We start from the raw sequence: 19254 nt of genomic DNA on the forward strand, positions 1-19254 counted from the left end.
CCTTCTCTTGAGTTTTAAAGGAAAGTCCATCTATTAATGCTCTTGGGCAAAAGCTAATCAAAAATCTTCTCCTATACCTGAACTTTCTTCTGTTGACCTATTGGAACAAGAATCCTAATTCATTAAACTATTGGCAATATGAATTTTCTGATTCAGCAGTACAATACTAATGGGTAATGATTTTTTTCTGAGGTCACACTTTTTGCTCAATAGGGTTTGTAGAGTTCACTTTCAAATGAATTACACAATTTTTACTTCCTTGTGTTTCTCCAACTATCACTTAATTAGTCTTCAGTTTAATGACAAGTACTAGGGGTATATCCGATATTCATGACTGCATGCTGCGGGAAAGTACAGTAAAGTCACCTTGACACTGCTGTTGAAAACCAGGTGCTAATCCATTTGGTCGAGATATACCACTAAATTGGATCAGATATGCAGTTTCACACATTTTAGAGACATCTGTTAACCTTTTGCCACAATAGGTAGGGACTGCAAAAGAAAATCAGACGCTATTTTACCATTTTAGCAAACCATCATGGCCTCTAAACTTGTTTCCAAAGTTCAACTAAGAATGTAAACAGAAAAAATCCTCCAATGAGCTTGTAACAGTAAGATTGGGCGTATATTCTGCTGAAACTTATTTGCACAGTGCAGAAATAGATACTGAGTCACTGAGTTATTTTAATTCTTGCTATTATTTCTGCTTTATTCTTGCAGAATAGTGCATTTGTTTCACCTTTACCTAATATTAAGGCAGCAATATGAATCTGCTTACATTTTTTTAATGAAACACAGTGTAATATAATGAAAGAACAAAGGGAATTTTCTGTTTGGAAACACTGCATTTCTGCTTCCCCCAGAGCCTTGCCAGATTGTTGCTGTCAGTTTTCTCCTTGATGAGGTCATTATGCAATCAGATCATAGGTTCAGAGTGTGACATGTGCGGGCGTACACAGCAGTGCATGCTTAAATTTCTAACACTGTTTAACTGTGTGAGTGACAGCAGCTATGAGAAGCAGCTTACAATGAATAGGTTAAACCAAAGCTTCCAAAACTGATGTAAATTACCAATTACTTTAATGTTAGGATATTATAAGAGTTTTTCTTTTTTGTAATTAGTATGTTTATGGATAAAATAAAAAAAATATATAGTACAGTGAAAGGACACCAACAGTAACTTATTTTTGGGCTATTTAAGAACAAAAACAACCTCCCTGACATCACCAGCAGCCATCCACCCCATACCACCACACGTGAGAAGGTTACTAAACAGAAACACAATAAAAAAATTTTAAAAAACTCAAAGGGTAAACTGGCACATACTGTACATTACACACTCCACATGGGAGCACATGGCAAAGTAAGGAAACATGGACAGAAGAAACTGCCTCACGGTCCAACTGCCAACACAGCTCTTTACTAACTGAGTAGCATGAAGCCAGTTGCAGATAGTAGAGCTAAAAAAAGTTGTTGATCCGAGATACAGAAAGTTTAAGAATGGTAAGATTGTAAAATAAAGACTTCCAGGTTGCAGGAGTCTAAAAGCATCTTAGCTGCAGTAGTTACAGTCATTAAAGACCTCCGCTGGAAGAGAGAAAGCAAATCACTGTCTGTTTTCATTGTTGTTGTATTTTCCCTTTGAGTCTTCAAAGCATGTCTCTGCTGCTTCACAAATTCAATGCCCTAGGTTCAGGGTGCTGGCCCCGTCATTGTCCATGTTGAGTGTGGATATTTTCTCCATGTCTGCTTGGCATTTTCCATCTGGTAATTTGGTTTTCCTCCCACTCCTAAACCGTATGAGTGTTCATTGGTCAATGTAAATTGGCCAAATCTACTGTAGAAATTGCAAAAGATGGAAACAGAACTGCTTACTCAAATACCACAAAACTGAGTAAGCAGAAACTTAAACAACAGTAATCTGTTTATCAATTAAAAATACTTAATGAATACTGTAGAACCAATTTGTCAAAGTATGTATACAGTATAATTCCAATATATGTATATTTTTATAATATGTATGTTATATGCATATTATTTATAGTAAAGAGAGAACAATATCTACATTAGAAAAAACTATTTTACATAAGGGAAAGAAACGTCTCAAAACAAAACCCAAATTAACAATTCAAATAGAATTAAAATGAAAAAAATGTAATAGTGAAATCAATCCATAATCTGTATATATTGTGACGTGTGAGTCCCTGTCTTGCACCCCAAAACATGAGGCTGAGTCTCAGTACTTTATTCAGCTTGAAACAGGAACAGCACAGTAATTTATTGTAGCAGGATCTACCACTCTCCTATACACAGACACAGCAAACAGACAGGGTCAGGGCCAGGTCAGTGGCCAAGGTATACTGTTCCCTGCATTTATAAAGTTCCTTGCATCACCCATCGCAACAGGCGCTTATAGGGCAACTGCGATTGGCTCGTATTTATTTCCGTGGCGCTATGCTACTGCACTGCGAATCTGCGGTTGCCTCGATGACAAACAGGCATTCCTCCCCTCGCACTTTGGTGTGTCGTCCCATTCGGGGGTCCCAAAAGAAACCTCACAATATATATATAGTATATAAATATAGAAAGTTCCCATATATTAATATAATAATACCCACTTTTAATTATCCCACATATCTTTACATCAAAATATTATAACCCCACACTAAAGAAACAATTGAAGATTTACTGGTGCAATTTCCCCTTGGGGATTAATAAAGTATCTATCTATCTATCTATCTATCTATCTATCTATCTATCTATCTATCTATCTATCTATCTATCTATCTATCTATCTATCTATCTATCTATCTATCTATCTATCTATCTATCTAATTACCTTCAAAACATGTATAACAAAAATGGAAAATGAAAACAATGCCAAAAAATTAAATGAAATGTGTAAAAAAAATACTAAATAAATATATAGAAAAAAATAATGTGAGTCCACTAAATGAACCAATCAGTCATGATAGATGGATAGCAAATGGGTGCCATTGGATTTTCAATTTTCCTATACTTCTTGAACTTTGCATGTGCTCTCTGTGTCTGTTTGGTTGCTCTTTTTTTGTCGTCCACTTCCTAAGACCAGTCCTGTTTGTGTTGATTCAAATTCAAAATTCTACTGTTAAATTTTAAGGCTATCCACAACCTTGCCCCTCCATATCTGTCTGACCTCCTCCATGATTCCATTCCCTCCCGTACCCTTAGATCCTCTTCATCAATCCACTTGCCTGTCCCCTTCATCCGTCTTACCACCACGGGGAGCAGAGCATTAAGTTCCTCTGCTCCCCAGCTCTGGAACTCACTACTATCTGAGCTTAGAAATATTGAATCATTTTCACTTTTCAAATCTAAACTTAAAACTCATTTGTTAAAGACTGCTTTTCTCTTTGATTACAATTGCTCTATCTGATTTTAATTTTTGTATTTTAGTTTTGTTTATAATCTGTGTTTCATCTATTGTTTGGTGTCCTTGAGTGTTTAGAAAGGCGCCTATGAATAAATAAAATGTATTATTTATTATTATTATTATTTTGATGCATTGGCACCCCATCCACTGCTGGTTCCAGCCAGCATCATCCTACCTCAATAGTTTTAGTGGGTTCAGAACTGGAGGGCCGATTGGGTGTTTAGCTCTTGATTATATCTTAAAACATATTAGTAAATGCTTAAGATGTTTATTGCACACTATTTGTGAAAGTCATGGCAAAAACCATCATACATGTAAAAAGGCCATACTGCCACTGAAATGCAATCAGTAGGGTACAAATCTACAATTATATTAACAGTAATGCTTCACTTTAGTTGTGTGACAAAGGAACAAGATATTTCTAATTTATGTTTAATTGTAAATGAGGCCTCAATAACAGTGTAAATTAACCATTTGGTCATTTATTTCATATCATGCCTGCTCATTATAATAAAGAAAGAAAAGTATACCCACAACAAAGCGATGCAAGGGGTGAATTATGAATGTATCCCCTCGTTGCCCTACTCCCTCTACTTAAACTGAAATTGGCACACATTTGAAAAATGATGCTTTCAAATCTTTACCCTGTGGAGCAGTAAATTTGAAAGTACTCTTAATAATAATAACGATTGGCATTGACTTTAATGGGCCCATCCCTTAATTTTATTAGCCCACCTCCCTGTGCTCTCGCGTGCACACACACACACACACACGCACACACACGCACACACACATATTAAGAGAGCCTGTCTGCTGGCCTGCCTGCCAAGGCAGAGGAAATTGAGCAGAATGATGTCATAGTTATTCCTTGTGCTGAAACCTGAGTCAGGGCCCAGATATACCGCTAGTTTTACTGCCTCTAATCGGATTAAAGTTCCCGAGCATTTTTCATCAATCAATAGGTGACTATTGCTATAATCTAAAAAAGCTGAGGGCTGCCTACTAAGCTGTTGTTGAAAATCATATACTTCTTCACCATGTGGCTTTAATAATCCATATTTTCCACTCCTGGGAGGAACAGTTTAGAGTGGCATTGATCAGCTACATGCTAATGCTTCAGTATTTGAATGAAAAGATTGCTAATTATCTGACAATTATCGCTTACGTTTATATCATTACACAGCAGCCTACATTGCTAAAATGCAATTCTGAGACTGATGTTATTTTTTAAATGCATAATTTAAATGAAATTGAAAGGATAACACAATAATTACAAAAATTAAATATTGTGTTATTATTAGTATAGCATTGTATTGACAAATTTAATGTGATATGTTTTATTTTAAATTTCTATTGCAATATAAAATTTATCAGAGAATGGAACATATAGTCTGTACTGAGTGCTACTGGCATTTGTGAATATTACTTCTCTCATGTCAGGGCTTTATATGGGCATGCACTTGCTTTTTACATGTACATATCTACGAAAAAGGAAGATAACTAAGAAAATGTAAAGTGGACACATTATCCACACATTTCAATAATAATAATAATTCATTACATTTATATAGTGCTTTTCTCAGTACTCAAAGCACTATCCACACAGGGAGGAACCGGGAAGCGAACCCACAATCTTCCACAGTCTCCTTACTGCAAAGCAGCAGCATTACAGTTGGCAGAACCCCTACTTATTACTGGAAGTGCTGTCAGTGTGAACTTAAAGTTTGTTTTTTTGCTTGCCACCCTTAGATAAATCAACACATGTTCTTTCCAAATATATGACACTTAAGTCTCAGAAATGTGTTCTTTATTTTTACCTATAGTATTTCTGACCAGCAAACCACTTTTTTGGATTGGCGGTGACTCAGTATATGACACATCTACTGGTTGCCTTAGAAAACATACCAACCTTGAGCACAATTTTTAGTTAAATGGCTAGAGGCCTAGCAGTTTAGTGCTGGTTTAGTGTGCAGTAGACAGATCTCTAAATCATTGTGTCTGCGTCCTCCAGCTGGGAATGAAGTCTAACATGCCAGAATTCAGCAGATAGAACAACACTGGCAGGTCAACCATCATGTTCTTTGTAGAAAAATTATAGGCTGTAGGCACACATCCAGGTTCCCAGCACACTATTTCAAATTTATGAATTTTCTTCCATGCATCACACACTGTTGTGCAGTCTGATGACCCAAAGGCTCCACACATTAGTTACTGTGAATTTTCTGAGTTTTGTTACCCTTTTGCCCTGTTTTGGAGGACACTTGTGTATAGGATACTGACCCATCGCTACTTGGCTTTTTGGGGGCCACCAGCAGGAGAGATAGGAGGGGCAGACTAAGAGTGACACTGGTAGTTAGGGTGAACAGACAAGTGGAGAAAGAAAAAGATACTGCATGATATTTGGCATTGAGAGTGAACAGGAGAAACGTTTGGCAGCTCAAGTAGGGTGCCAGCCACTGTGGCGGTGGGCATAGGTGTTGGAAGAGGGCACTACAATAGATTTACAAGGACAAAATGTCCCCAGAATTAAAAACCTTCAGTTCATTGTATGGACCATGTAAAATTGCAGCCTGTTTGAAATAAGAAAAAGTAAAACATTATTCAGTATTAGAACTTTATTTTCTGGGTATGGCTTTCAGGGTAAAGCCATATTAATAAAATTAAATAAAAACAAATTACCAAAAAAGAAGAAGCTTAAGCATACAAATGTCGAAAAACATGAAAACAAATGCATGAGTGGACGACATAAATAAAAGAAATGTAAACATCTGATATTATTATTAATACTAAAGTACCACACCCCACGTGAGCATACAACAGATGAGAAACTTGAAAACAAGTAAAAAGCCACATCTGAAGCTGAGTTTAGTTCAGTTGGCTTGATACCACTTTGAGAAACATACACAGTGTGCATTGCAAGGTTAGTTTGCAGGTTTATTTGACTTTCCATCATTTGCAATTTTGTATGTTTATTTGCAGTTTATTTCAGCGCATATTAGTTGCAATTTATAGTTCCTGTTTTCTCTGATGTAAACCGTTTTTTCCATACACTAGCTCTGTTTCAATTTGTATATTACTTTTTATCTAAATCCTCCAAAACTTTGTAAGTGTGCAAGATTACAGATCAAAGCGTTATGTTTAAATATGATTGAAACTACTATTTTCAAAATTCACAATATTGATACTAATTACCTGTTTCAATTAAAAACAATAAGGTTTCCTGTAAAATTGTGTTTTGCAATGGCCATCAACAAAAGCCAAAGTCAGTCAGTCAGTAGGAAAAGCAGGAATGGATCTACGGCAGGAATGTATTACTTAAGTGCAATTGTATGTGGAATGTTCAAGAGTAAGGAGATCTAGAGAAAAAATAATATTAGTCCCTGGCAAAAAAAACAAGGGTAAATCAAAAAGTGAAAGCAATTAGAAAACCACAATGGATAGAAGCTGATGCAATACAACACCTTCACAGCCCTTATGGGTCATTCGAATATGCACAGTGCACTGCTCTGCCGTTAGTCTGAAGCCAACGTCAAATAAACGTGGGCGCTCTGCTGTAGGATCGCACCATTGTTGAAGATTTCTTTGAGTGGAGGGAGTGAAACCTGTTGTACTTCACCGAAGGATGTTGGCTCACTGTGGAAGTAAAAACAGCATGATCCTACAAAAAGATTATGAATGTGTAGAAAGGTTTAAAATGTAACCGACAAAACTTGATTTGATCAACTAGCAGTATCGTTCACACAAGCCCACATCGACATGGCAAATGCCTTCATCAGAGAAGACCAATGGATTACGTTGGCCACTGTTGCTGCACATTTGGATATCCGCGATGGATTTACACATGCCATAGTGCCCGATGATTTGGGGTACTGTAAAGTTTGCACAAGACGGATACCCAAACAGCTTACCGGTCTGCACAAACCAACATCCTTCAGTTAATTTCAGCAGGTTTCACTGCCTCTGCCCAAAAGAAATCTCAGTGGGGTGTGTTGTTAAATAATGGGTTCAATCCTGCAGCAGAGTGTCCATGTTCATTAACCTTGGATACAACTAGAACAATGACCGATCACTGCCCCATGTGTGTTCGAACTACCCATAAGATATTTTGAACGTGTCATTTTTCGTCAGCTTCTATCTATTGCAGTTACTGCATAGTTTTCAAATTGCCTACACTTTTTTACTTTTTGATTCGCCTTTGTACACATATTGAACACTGTAAAGTACTTAGTTTAGTTACACTGTACTTCTGATGCATTGGATTAACATCCTATTGACTTAAAAAGTTTCCAGATGAAGCCGGATAACACAGCTTGTTTAAAATAAACAGCTACATTCATAATACTTCACTGCTATTAGTTCATTTTCATGTTGGCATGGTGATGCAGTGGTTAACACATTTCTAGAGCACAAGGTCTAAATCCAGGCCCGCACACTGTGCCAGCTCACACAGACATGCTTCCGTTTCTGTGTTGGTTTTTTTCTGGCTAACCACATTTCCTTCACCATCAAGATGTGCATTATGGGTACGTGGAGACTCTAAATTTGGCAAGTGTTTGTAAATGGATTTAATGAGGCACTGGTGACCTTCCCAAAACAGTTTCTTTTAGTTTGCCTCTAGATGGGTAGCTGTGAATACATTCACTGGATCAGTTTAGTGACTGTATTGAGCATGTCTTGGACTGGTGTAAAAAGTGGCAGTCGATGGAGCAACTCACATGATCATGAGAAGAACATATGAGCTCCACAAAGAACATACTTCTGCTAATGTATGAAAGTACATACTTTATTACATGGGCTTATCTTATCTATAGAGACTATTAGGGGGAAACTCTGGGGAAGAAGAAGTAGGGTTGGAAAATTCAAGCATTAAGTAAACTGTTGCAGGGGAAGGCAGCCCTGGTCACAGATTGCTGCAGTGAGTGACTGAACGTTTTAATCCCAAGACGTTTGTTAACTGAAGGTCAGTTCTTACTATTAATGGCAGGTGCCGTATAAGCAGATGGCTGGATCCCACCTTTGTTCTCCCAGGCATTAAATTCCTTGCAGCTGATATTTAACTTTATTAAAAATTAACAAAAGATTGGATTGGATTTGTATCCTTCAATCCTCCGCATTTAATTTTAAGTCTGTCTAAATACTTCATTAAAATTCTGTCTTCGTAGTAAATGGAAATGACACTGACCTAGTGGGTTAACTGACTACCATTTTTATTTGGCCTCATTTATGATTGGCTGCTCGTTAAGTAGAAAACAGACACAATTAAAAACAGAACTATAAGAAAGGAGCAAACTATACTGAAGCGAAAGATGTGATGAAATAATCAACTTGTGTAACCATAAAGGTGTAAAAAGGAGAAATAAAACCCATATTACTACCAACACCAGAGACTGTAAACTGTGAAGTGATATAAATGGTCTATTTGAATGAAGCGATCAATTAACATCAAGGTCTGAAACCCCACCAATAAAAAAAAACAGTAAGTGTAGCAGTTCAGGAGCAAAACTAGAACCAGGACTGTCATCTGTACAGACCCTCAAACAGGGTCAGCAATGATGTGTACTTAACCAAAAGTATTAAGTGTTTACTATATAAAATAAAATCTTAAATATTAACAAAAGACTTAAAGATATTGTTAATTCTGGAAATTCAAGTTGGTTTTATTTTAAATTGCAATTGAGAGAACAATATAAACAGATTATTTGATTTTACTTCATGTTTTTGCATTGGTGGGGCTAGAAACAAATATTTTGCATTGTACTCTAAGCTAAATTGGCAATAAACTTACTTGAATAAAATGAAATTATGCAGATTTTGTGGCTTTAAAATAATATAATTGTAAGATGTAAACCACATTTTTTTCAGTTGATTCATTTCACTTTTTCCCGTATATCCCTTATAAGTTGTAACTTGTCATATCTGAGAGCTTTACTATACTTGTGTTGTTAGTTTAATGTGATTTGTTCTCATTTTTTTATATAAAATTTTCTTCAGTATGTTTTTTTTGTTTGTTTTGACTGATTGATGCTAAACTGCCAGATATCATCCCCACAAATTTGTTCAAATATTCCAATTACAATGAGCATCGGGAGCCATAAAATGTTGGCCAAGAGACTACACTAGAAATGCATTTAAATGAAAATTGAAGACCAAAATAGAAAGAAAGATGTAATTTTGTGCTCCACTTTGAAAATGACACAAGACAGACCAAAGATGTGTTATGTTGAGCATACTCATAAAATAAAAGGCTGAGATGCGGAGCCATTTTTTCATGGCCTTGAGCATTTCCAACAATTACTGGAAAAAAAAATGATGCAGAGATCTTTTGAGGATATAGGAAGAATAAACCCAGTTACTTTATTTTTATTTTCTTTGTAATCATAAAATAAAAAAGCATACATTTTCTATCAATCTAGTTCTCTGGATATTTTTTTCTAACAATACGAAACACAGAGTGAAAAATTACTTTATAAAGAATGGTAGAGTAGGTTATTATTATTTTTTTTAATTTCACAAGTTATATTCATTCACTCATTAACTCAATAACAACCCAACCTAAACCAGCTCAGTATAATGGCAGTGCCAGCAGCACTGAACGCATCATTGGAGCTAACCTGGAAAGGGGCACCAGTCAGTCCACTAAGACGTGAGAGGAAAGTGCAAACTCCACACAGAGACTGCCTAAGGGATATGAATTCAGAACTCCAAAACTGATGAGGCAGCAGTTCTAACCAAAGGGCTTCTGTGCAGTTGGGCATAGTGAAATGTTTATTTAAACAATACAAACAATAAGTCCTTTATATGCACAGTCCTATTTTTGTATAGAAAAATAACAAACAAAGCATTAAAAAATACTAAAAATGTCCAAAATCATTCAGTCATTTCCAAGTCCACAATTCCTGTACAGGGCAGAAGGGAAAACAACAATCAATGGTGAGAATTTTTATAAAAGAAATGGTGAGTTTACTGCTTGAGAAAGGTTACTGTGTTATTTTATTGGTTTGCATCACTGATATTAAAAGAAAAACCTCCATACAAATGTTTCAGGTAAATAAAGATTGAATGACTGACTGAAGCTGTAGCAGCAATGGGATGTGGAGCCAATTTGTGTACTGCTATTCTGGAACAGAACAAATAACCTTTTCCATTAATGTTGACAGGTATAATGTTATATATAGTCTAACATAATAAGGTAATTGTAGTATGACAGATTCAACATCCTAATGGTTACAAGTATGACAAAGGACTATTTAACAAGATATTACTGTAAATGCTGAGTATAACAATCTCCACTTTATAACTCACAAAACACGGCTTTGCTGAAAAAATGAGTGGTTTTCCTGGAAATGCTAAATAAATGGTGCATAGTCAGTGGTGGCACAGTCCTTGCTTTCCTCACATCTACATAAATTTCCAAGAAATACATTAAAACCTTTATTTTATATAGTACCTTTGGATGGCTAATTCCACCCTAGGGCACTTTACAAACACAGATGCATAGTACGTCTGTTTAGCCTTTTACAGTACTGGGCAAAAGTCTTAGGTCATCTGAAGTTAGTTATCTGGGCAGCAAACTCTAAATCTCAATCCTCAGAATGGTAGTTGTCCATATGCAGTTTGCACATTCTTGCAGGATCTTTGTGGATTTTCCTCTGGGTACTCAGTTCTTTCACTCCCAGCCTAAAAACATGCCTCTTAGGTTAAGTGGTGATCACAAATTGGCCCTGTATGAATGTGAGACCCTGGCCAGCACTGTTTTCTCCCTTGTGACCAGTGCTGCTGGGCTGTGTTAATGTTAAGTTTCTACATACTGTTTTTTCGACTATATTGATGTGTGCTGTTCCAGAATTTCTAACTTTATTACTTTGTTCCACAGTCTTTGATACTGGGCAACTCAATAGGGTAGTGGTAGGTGCTGCTTCATAGCTCCAGGCGGCTGAAATCACAACCTGGACCAGTTAACGTCTCTGTGGATGTTGCAAAAAATCCCTGTGTCTATAAGTTTTTTTTACATCAAGTACTCCAGTTTTGCTCCCACATTAGTGACCCGGACCTGGTCTGGCTGAATATGCATGGGGATCCTGTTCAGAGTTGGTTGCATCCATGCTCTGAAGGTCTAATTACTAGAGTCACCTATGACCCCTAAATTGGAATAAGGAAGGTCATGCTGGAAAAATGAATGCTCAGAATAAACCAAATACATTCGATATACCATTCTTACTGTTTTTCCAAACTCTTTTATTTGAGTCAGAGTTGCAGGGATTTCAAGTCTAATCTTCCAGAAAAGAACACACCTGAGATGGGACACCAACTCACTGTGAGGTTCACACTCAGACTATTACACCTGAGCTGACATAATGTCTGTGACTTATGGGAAGAACTCTAGAAGGAAATACATGTGAATATGAAGAAAACTAGTGTGGAGATCAGCCCGGACCCCAGACAGATACAGGACACACAAGTTCCAAAACACACGTTTTTATTTTCTTCTTTCTCTTACAGCACTGCACACAGTGCACCAATCAGCTAGAACAGCTCAGGTAAGGCACCAGGCTGTCTGCCACACTAGTAATCTCTGCCAAAAAAGGTACTCTAAGCCCCCCAACAAAAAATCAGACTTGTGTTGTGGGTGCGCATGCTGCTGTCATTTATTATTACCTCCCAATGTCTATTTTCTAAACCTGCTTTGTATATTAACGGTCACAGGGAGCCACAATGTAGCATAAAGTAGGACCGATTCTCAGACAGTTCCAATTCTCCACCATTATCATTCTGTGCATATTTGATATTTTGTCCAAGGTATATAATAATAAATACTGAATTTATGTTTTTGCATTATGTAAAGTTTTATTGTTTTATCTATTTCTAATTTGATTTTCTTTTTTTTGTTATTTATTCCTTGTCATCTTTTAAAGCACTTTGAGTTACATCCTTTGTATGAAAATGTGCTATAGAGATAAATGTTGTTGTTGTTGAATGTTAACATTTAGCTCTGGCTAGTGATTCTGTATGCTTTTCTGTGACATACTCTATCTCTGCTTAACATTTTCACCTGAGATACCTTGCTAAATTTCTTCATGTTGGATCGGTGTTAAAAAATAGCTTTTTCTAAAAGTCAGATTTTGTGCAGTGGAGCAACATTGACATCATTTATCAATGTCAGTTTGCACTGTAATTGAATTGGTTATCTAAATACTGCTGCAGACTTTCATGATGTAATGTATATGTATTTGTGGATGAATCGATCTTTAATTAGTAACGTGTTTGGAGTTAGGAATATTAAAAAAAGACTTATTACCTTTTGTTTGAATTACACAACACATATACTGCACCTGTGGTAATTACTTGTTGCAAAATGAATAACTTCAATTGCCCATTTGAGTCAGTGAAGTAGCCAAGGTGTAGAATTTTATTGGGTAATATATGTGCTTCCTCACTAGTGGTAATCCACATGAAATATGTTAATGTAAAATAATATCAGACCTTTCTTGTTATAAGGCTATTTCTGGATGGAATAAGCTGTGTTATCTACAAAAAACATTACTGAGTACATTTTTATGGAAATATGATTATATCAGCTTTTTCTCCTTTTAAATGTAATGTTGTCAAATGTTATATTGCTGCACTTTACCTAGAACAATTTGCTTCTGCAGACAGTCATTTTCCATTCATCTATTTACTGTATTATAGAACGCTGCAATCCAATTCAGGGTTGTGGGGGCCTAAGCCAGCACCATCAGGCAAAGGGCAAGAACCAACCCTAAAAACGATGGCAGTCCACTGTAGAGTACACTCATGAATGCCTTGACACTGATTTATAAAGAGCCAATGGAGAAATTCCAGTCAACCTAATTGCCATATTTTAGGAAACGTGTAAGAAAACCAGAGCACTTAAGAAAAGCATACAGCCAAAAGGAGAACACGCAGACTCCACTGATTGCTCAGAAAATGACGTTCAAACTTGGGATCCCGGAGTGGTTTACCCTTTAAACAAAGCCTCATTTATGTCCGTTTTCTGCTACTTTGATTTACCTTGCTATGACTTCATCATACTTCACTCAATATTTAAGTTTTACTCCTCAAAACACAGGTCAGACATTTCTCTTTAAGAAATTTTTGCACGTGGAGAATTAGTTACATTGTACACATATTTAGCAGCGGAAAACCTTTTTTTTCTAAAAAAATTAATTTTAAATGTTATTCTTCTTTCCATAGAATAAGCTTCCAAACCCTATAAAAGTGTCAATGAATGTGTCAGGAACACTGTTTTACTGTTTTGAAGCAGATCAAAAAAACAGGATTCTTTTTCTCTGCTTTTACTGTTTTCAAATAAGTATTTATAGCATACATATTCATTATTGAAGACGCATGGCCTATTGGTTAAGAAATTATACTATGTATCCAAAGTATAACACCAATAGTGGAAAGATGCAAAAAAATCTGAAAAATAGAAAGTGGAAAACATAGAAAATGGAATGCGATGTCATTTGAAAGCAGAAAGACCCCTCTTATTTATTAGATAATAGTCTGTCTGACAAATTGTACACAATTGAATCAGGATGTTCAAGAAAGCCATGGTGTGAGGTGGGGCGCAGTTGTTGCTGTGATACAACAATTCAGCCATCTTTTAGGAAAGAAAGAAACACATTTCAATGTGGTATAGGGGTATGCAATATGGAATTTATTTAATAAATACAGTACATTATTTATAGCAGTGAAAAAATTTAAATTTTTATTCAGTTTTTTTTTATTTTGTTTTATTGTTCGATTCCGCTGGCTATTCCAAAACTATAGAACTGAATTTAAAGGATTAAGTAGCAGTTCTAAACTAATTTGCTGACATGTATGCAAAAAACAAAATTAGATAGCTTTTACCTTTTGCTTTTCATATAGTGTATGTCCATCCATATTTCTCTTGGGAGCTTATGAAAAGTATCTGTGGATCCTTTGCCAGGTGTCAAAACATAACGTTACTGAGTGCTTGATTATTCTAGTTAAGAAAACATGACAAGATGAAGATCAAAGTTGTGCAAGTAACATGACAAGATGAAGACCAAAGTTGTGCTTGCCTCCAAGGTAGACAAGAAGAAGCACATCCATCTTCAAGCCCACTTAATCCAGTTTTCTTCTATGGATTTTTAATACTTCTGAAGATGTGATTTTTCCCTGTCTATCTATACAGACATCTCAACTTCCATAGATACAAAATGAACATGTAAAGTATATTAATTTTTGTTTCAACAGAATTTCATTTATTTTAATCTAACAACTTCCTTTTTTAACTTAAGAGTAAAACAAACAAGTTTCAAAGTGGGTGAATATATGGCAGCCATCACTTCTGCTGAGATGTACAGCATTAATAAGTCTGAAAAGTTTTTCTGTAAAAAAAGTAATAAAGCACAGTTCGTGTTTGGAAATTTTGAATTATAAGACATTTTTCGATACAAATTACAACTTATTTATAAAATAGTGTTCCAAATGAGTATGGAACTTGTTTAGTTTTCTGACAGGCAATAGTGTGCTACCTTATGAAGGGTTTTCCATTCTGGTGTGGTACATAAAACATGAGACATCAGACAGACGATCTTACAGAGTTTCTTATTTCTTATTGCTGAATTAAATACACTGCATTTCCAGGTGAGCGTTCATTGGTTGTCAGCTCTCATGCACACAGAGCTTGTCAATACAACTAAAAACACATTCAAACCTATTTGAATTTGTCGGGCCGAGTCATGAACTAGTTGGCGTAAGTCGCTGGGTATGTCATACAAGATGAATGGCCTTCACTGGTGCACACTGCTGGCTTTCTCTGACTTTCTAAGATTAATGTAAATGAAGGCTGTGAATGAAAATCATTGGAAAATTGTTCTAATGTGATATGGCCTTGACACATTTAAGTAACATACGGGACAAAGTCTTAAAATTATTAGGTACTATCTACATCAATTGTATAGAAAAGTAAGGCTGGGTTAAGGAAAAACTGCATCCCCTTGAACTCCCTCCACACTGCTTAACAGTAGTTTTGCACTTTGGGTCTCATGGGTGTGCAAGAATGAGTTACATTAAACATGGGAATCACAAATGCAGCGTACTGTCCAGCCTATACCTGCTAGACTTTGTTAAACATATGGAGTAAAATGAAATTACGTAAAGCCTGACACAAACTTGGACATACAGCAGGAAAAATAAAGCCTGTCATAGTAAATGAAGGCAACGAATTGCTATCTGCCATAGCTGCTTCAGGAAAAGAAATAAGTAAGTGTAATGAAACACAAAAGTCATTGAATTTTTGTGCTAAGAAGCTAAATTTTTGGATAGAAGAGGTTACTTAGGAATGGTTTAGACTACTCAGAATGATGCTTTCTAATTTATTTTGACCACAGCACTCAGATAACTAATAAATCAGGCAGAGATACAGCTGTGCCACAGTCTGCATGGAGACCATTGATTCTCCAGTACACTACTTGTGTGGCTGTCCCGTAAAAAGAAAATTAAAAAAAAATAAATGTATAAGTAAGAAGTTAGATGGACTGTTATGTTACAAAATGAATATATAATACTGACTATTTCAATATTAGCTTTCTGGATATTTTTGTTTTACTAATACAAAGAAGATAAACCATGAAGGCCGTGAACCATAATACACAGTACTATACATTATGTCTATAAACCACAGTATTTATATCTCAACATGAGTTTAGAATTGGAAGCCAAAAAGTGTGATAGACCAGCACTCCCACTCCTATGTCCTGTTATTTTAAGGCCCAAACTGGCACTGACCCAAAACAACTATGGCATTTGCCCTCGACACATAAAAAGCTCAGAAACTATAACAGATATTCATTCTCCATAGTAATTGCTCAATGTTTTTTATTTGAGATGCCACTAGTAAGCTGCAAACAATCTTAATCCCAGCTTTAAGCTCACAAAATTATTGACAGTGTTTGTACTCGTCAGGTTAGAATCGCTTCCTCACTTGTTTTGTTGGGTTCATGGATATAAAACAAAGGTAAAAGCATGAGGGCAACCAAGTATTATATGTTAACAGAGCTGATCGCCTCTCAAAAACTAAACTGATGTCTTACACAGGTCAGTATTACTCATTGCCTCAGCCATCATAATGAAATCCACCAGTTTAGTCATTAAATTTCCCAAAAACTTCTACAATTTTGCAAATAATTTATTAGTCTACTGGAGGGTGTGGAAATTGAAGTTCATTTGCTGCTGTTTAGCTGTTACTAGCTGGACAAAGTTCAATTACAAATCATGTCGGAATTTTTTTGATGATGGTGTAAAATTATCATGGCACAATAATATTATTTGTGCCATTGCATTAATGAGTGGCAGTGCTTTGGAATGTGAATATCTTCTTTTGATGACATTCTTAGCTATGATGGCAGTGCAGTGATAGTTCCACTGTCTTGCAATAAGGAGACAGGGGTTTTCTTCCCCGGTATTCCTTGTGTGGAGTTTGCATGCTGTTTCCATGGGTTTCCTCTGATTGCTCCAGTTTCCTCCCACAGTCCAATGGCATGCAGGATAGGTGAACTGGCATTGTTAAATTGGTCCATTGGTGTGTGTTCACTCTGAAATGGACTGGCGCCCTGTCCAGGTGTTGACCCTGTCTTGCACCTGATGATTACTGGCATAGGATCCATCTTCCCCACAACACTGCCCAGGATGAGCAGGTTATTAAAATGGATGAATAGAAGAATTATGTTCTAGAATTAAATTAGGAAGCAAACAACACAATCCATAATTGAAAACTACATATTGTTTTCAACATTGATGTTGAAGTATTTGATGACTAATCATCAAACCACAAGCAGCCGCTAATCGGGGCACTGTGATGGAGAATCCAGAATCTGTTAAAATACTGAATATAATATACTGTCACTATTTTTATGAAATAAGAGACTTTCTAAATAAGTGCTGGGGTCTCCTGCTGTTTCAAATTTGTTGATTGGGTTCAAGTCTGTGCTTTGGCTGGGCAACTCAAGGACATTCCCAGAGATGATCCTAAGCCACTCCTGTGTTATCTTTGCCTTGTGCTCAGTGTCATTGTCCTGTTGGAAGGTAAACCTTCAGCCCAGTCTGAGGTCCAGGCATTGGAGCAGGTTTTCATTAAGGATATCTCTGAAGTTTGCTATATTCAGCTTTCACTCATCCCTGTCTAGTTTCTAGGTCCTTGCTACTGAAAAACAACCCCACAGTATGATGCCCACACCATGCTTCACTGCTAGAACAATATTGCACATGTGATGAACGATGTCTGTTTTTCTCCAGGCATGATGCTAATCTTGGTTTTTATCAGACCAGAAGCTCTTCTTTGCCACAGTCTGAGAGTTCTTTAGATACATTTTGCCCAACTCCAAGTAGGCTCCCATGTATCTTTTACTTAGGACAGGCTTCTGTCTGGCCGCTCTGTCACAAAGCCCAGATCTGTGAAGTGTTACAGTGATGGTAGCTCTTCTAGAAGTTTCTTCCATCTCCATACAGACTTGACACAAGCTGTAGAGACATCTTAATGATGATCAATTGAAAGAGAGGCACCTTAGCCAGATTTCAAGTGGCACAGCGAAGAGTCTGAATACTGACAGAAACTTAATTATACGCAAAGCACATTAGAATGCTTTTTGAACTCAATAATGACCACAACTAATTAACTACTTGTACTCAAGTAATTAAATAAGACTTACCAATTATAATGCTATATAACACTTTTTGTGGAGTACAGATAACGAGACATTATAATCTACGTAACACACCAGTGCAACTGGAAAAGTATGCAGCATTGGATTCATCACAAAGCAGACAAACAGCAGGATTGTAGGGTGTTTAGCTATGAAGATGGAACAGAGGGGAGAAATTAAAGAACTGTTTATAATTATAAAGGGAATAATTAAGGTTAATGGTTTTAGTTTACTCTTAAAATTAAACTATTGAAGACTTTTAAATTGCTTCTTGATATATATGAAATGAAAATTGAAATTTATGTTGGGCTCAATATCTTGTTTTTATGAATAGTTTTCATTATGTTATTACATTCTTTGTTATGACATTTACAGCTGGTCTCATTTGTTGCAGAACTGTTAAGAAGCATTGAAAGCATAATTAATCTGTAATCATGCCAGTATTATCATAATTTTGTGATGTGTGAGTCACTGTCTTGCACCCCAAACTCAGTACTTTAGCAAAACCAGCTTTATTCAACTTGAAATAGGAACAGCACGGTTATTTATTGCAGTGGGAGCTACCACTCTCCTATTCACAGACACAGCAAATGGGCAGGGTCAGGGCCAGGTCAGTGGCTAAGATATCATGTTCCCTGCATTTATAATGTTCCCTACATCACCCTTCAGCGACAGGCGCTTATAGTGCGATCTCAATCGGCTTGTGGTTGTTTCCGCGGCATTATGCTCCTGCTCTGTGAACCTGCGGTTGCCTCGGCGACTGACAAGCAGTCCTTCACAGACAAGGCAGTCGCACTTCGGCGTGTCATCCTGTTAGCGGGGGCCCTAAAAGAGTTCAGAAACCTAACAATTTAATCAAAAATTACAATTTTCAGATTTTATTTTTATCTTCTTTGTGTTATTTTTTTCATTTCTTAATAACACTATTACTCTGCCATATTGGATTTTGGGTTCCCAGGATGCATTCTACTGCCTACCAAGATGGTGTACCCTAAGTACATGCATGTGATGTCACAGCATCAAGAACATGGGGTTTTGGTGTCCATCTTATTTAAGCCCAACTTGCGCTGTCCATTTGGCAGCAGATCCTTTTGTCTCAGGGATGTGTGGTCAAAGCCTCACCTGTCATCATGAAAAGTAAAAAAAAACTAA

The sequence above is a fragment of the Erpetoichthys calabaricus genome, chromosome 7 (assembly GCF_900747795.2).
Source record: "Erpetoichthys calabaricus chromosome 7, fErpCal1.3, whole genome shotgun sequence".
Lineage (NCBI taxonomy): Eukaryota > Metazoa > Chordata > Cladistia > Polypteriformes > Polypteridae > Erpetoichthys > Erpetoichthys calabaricus.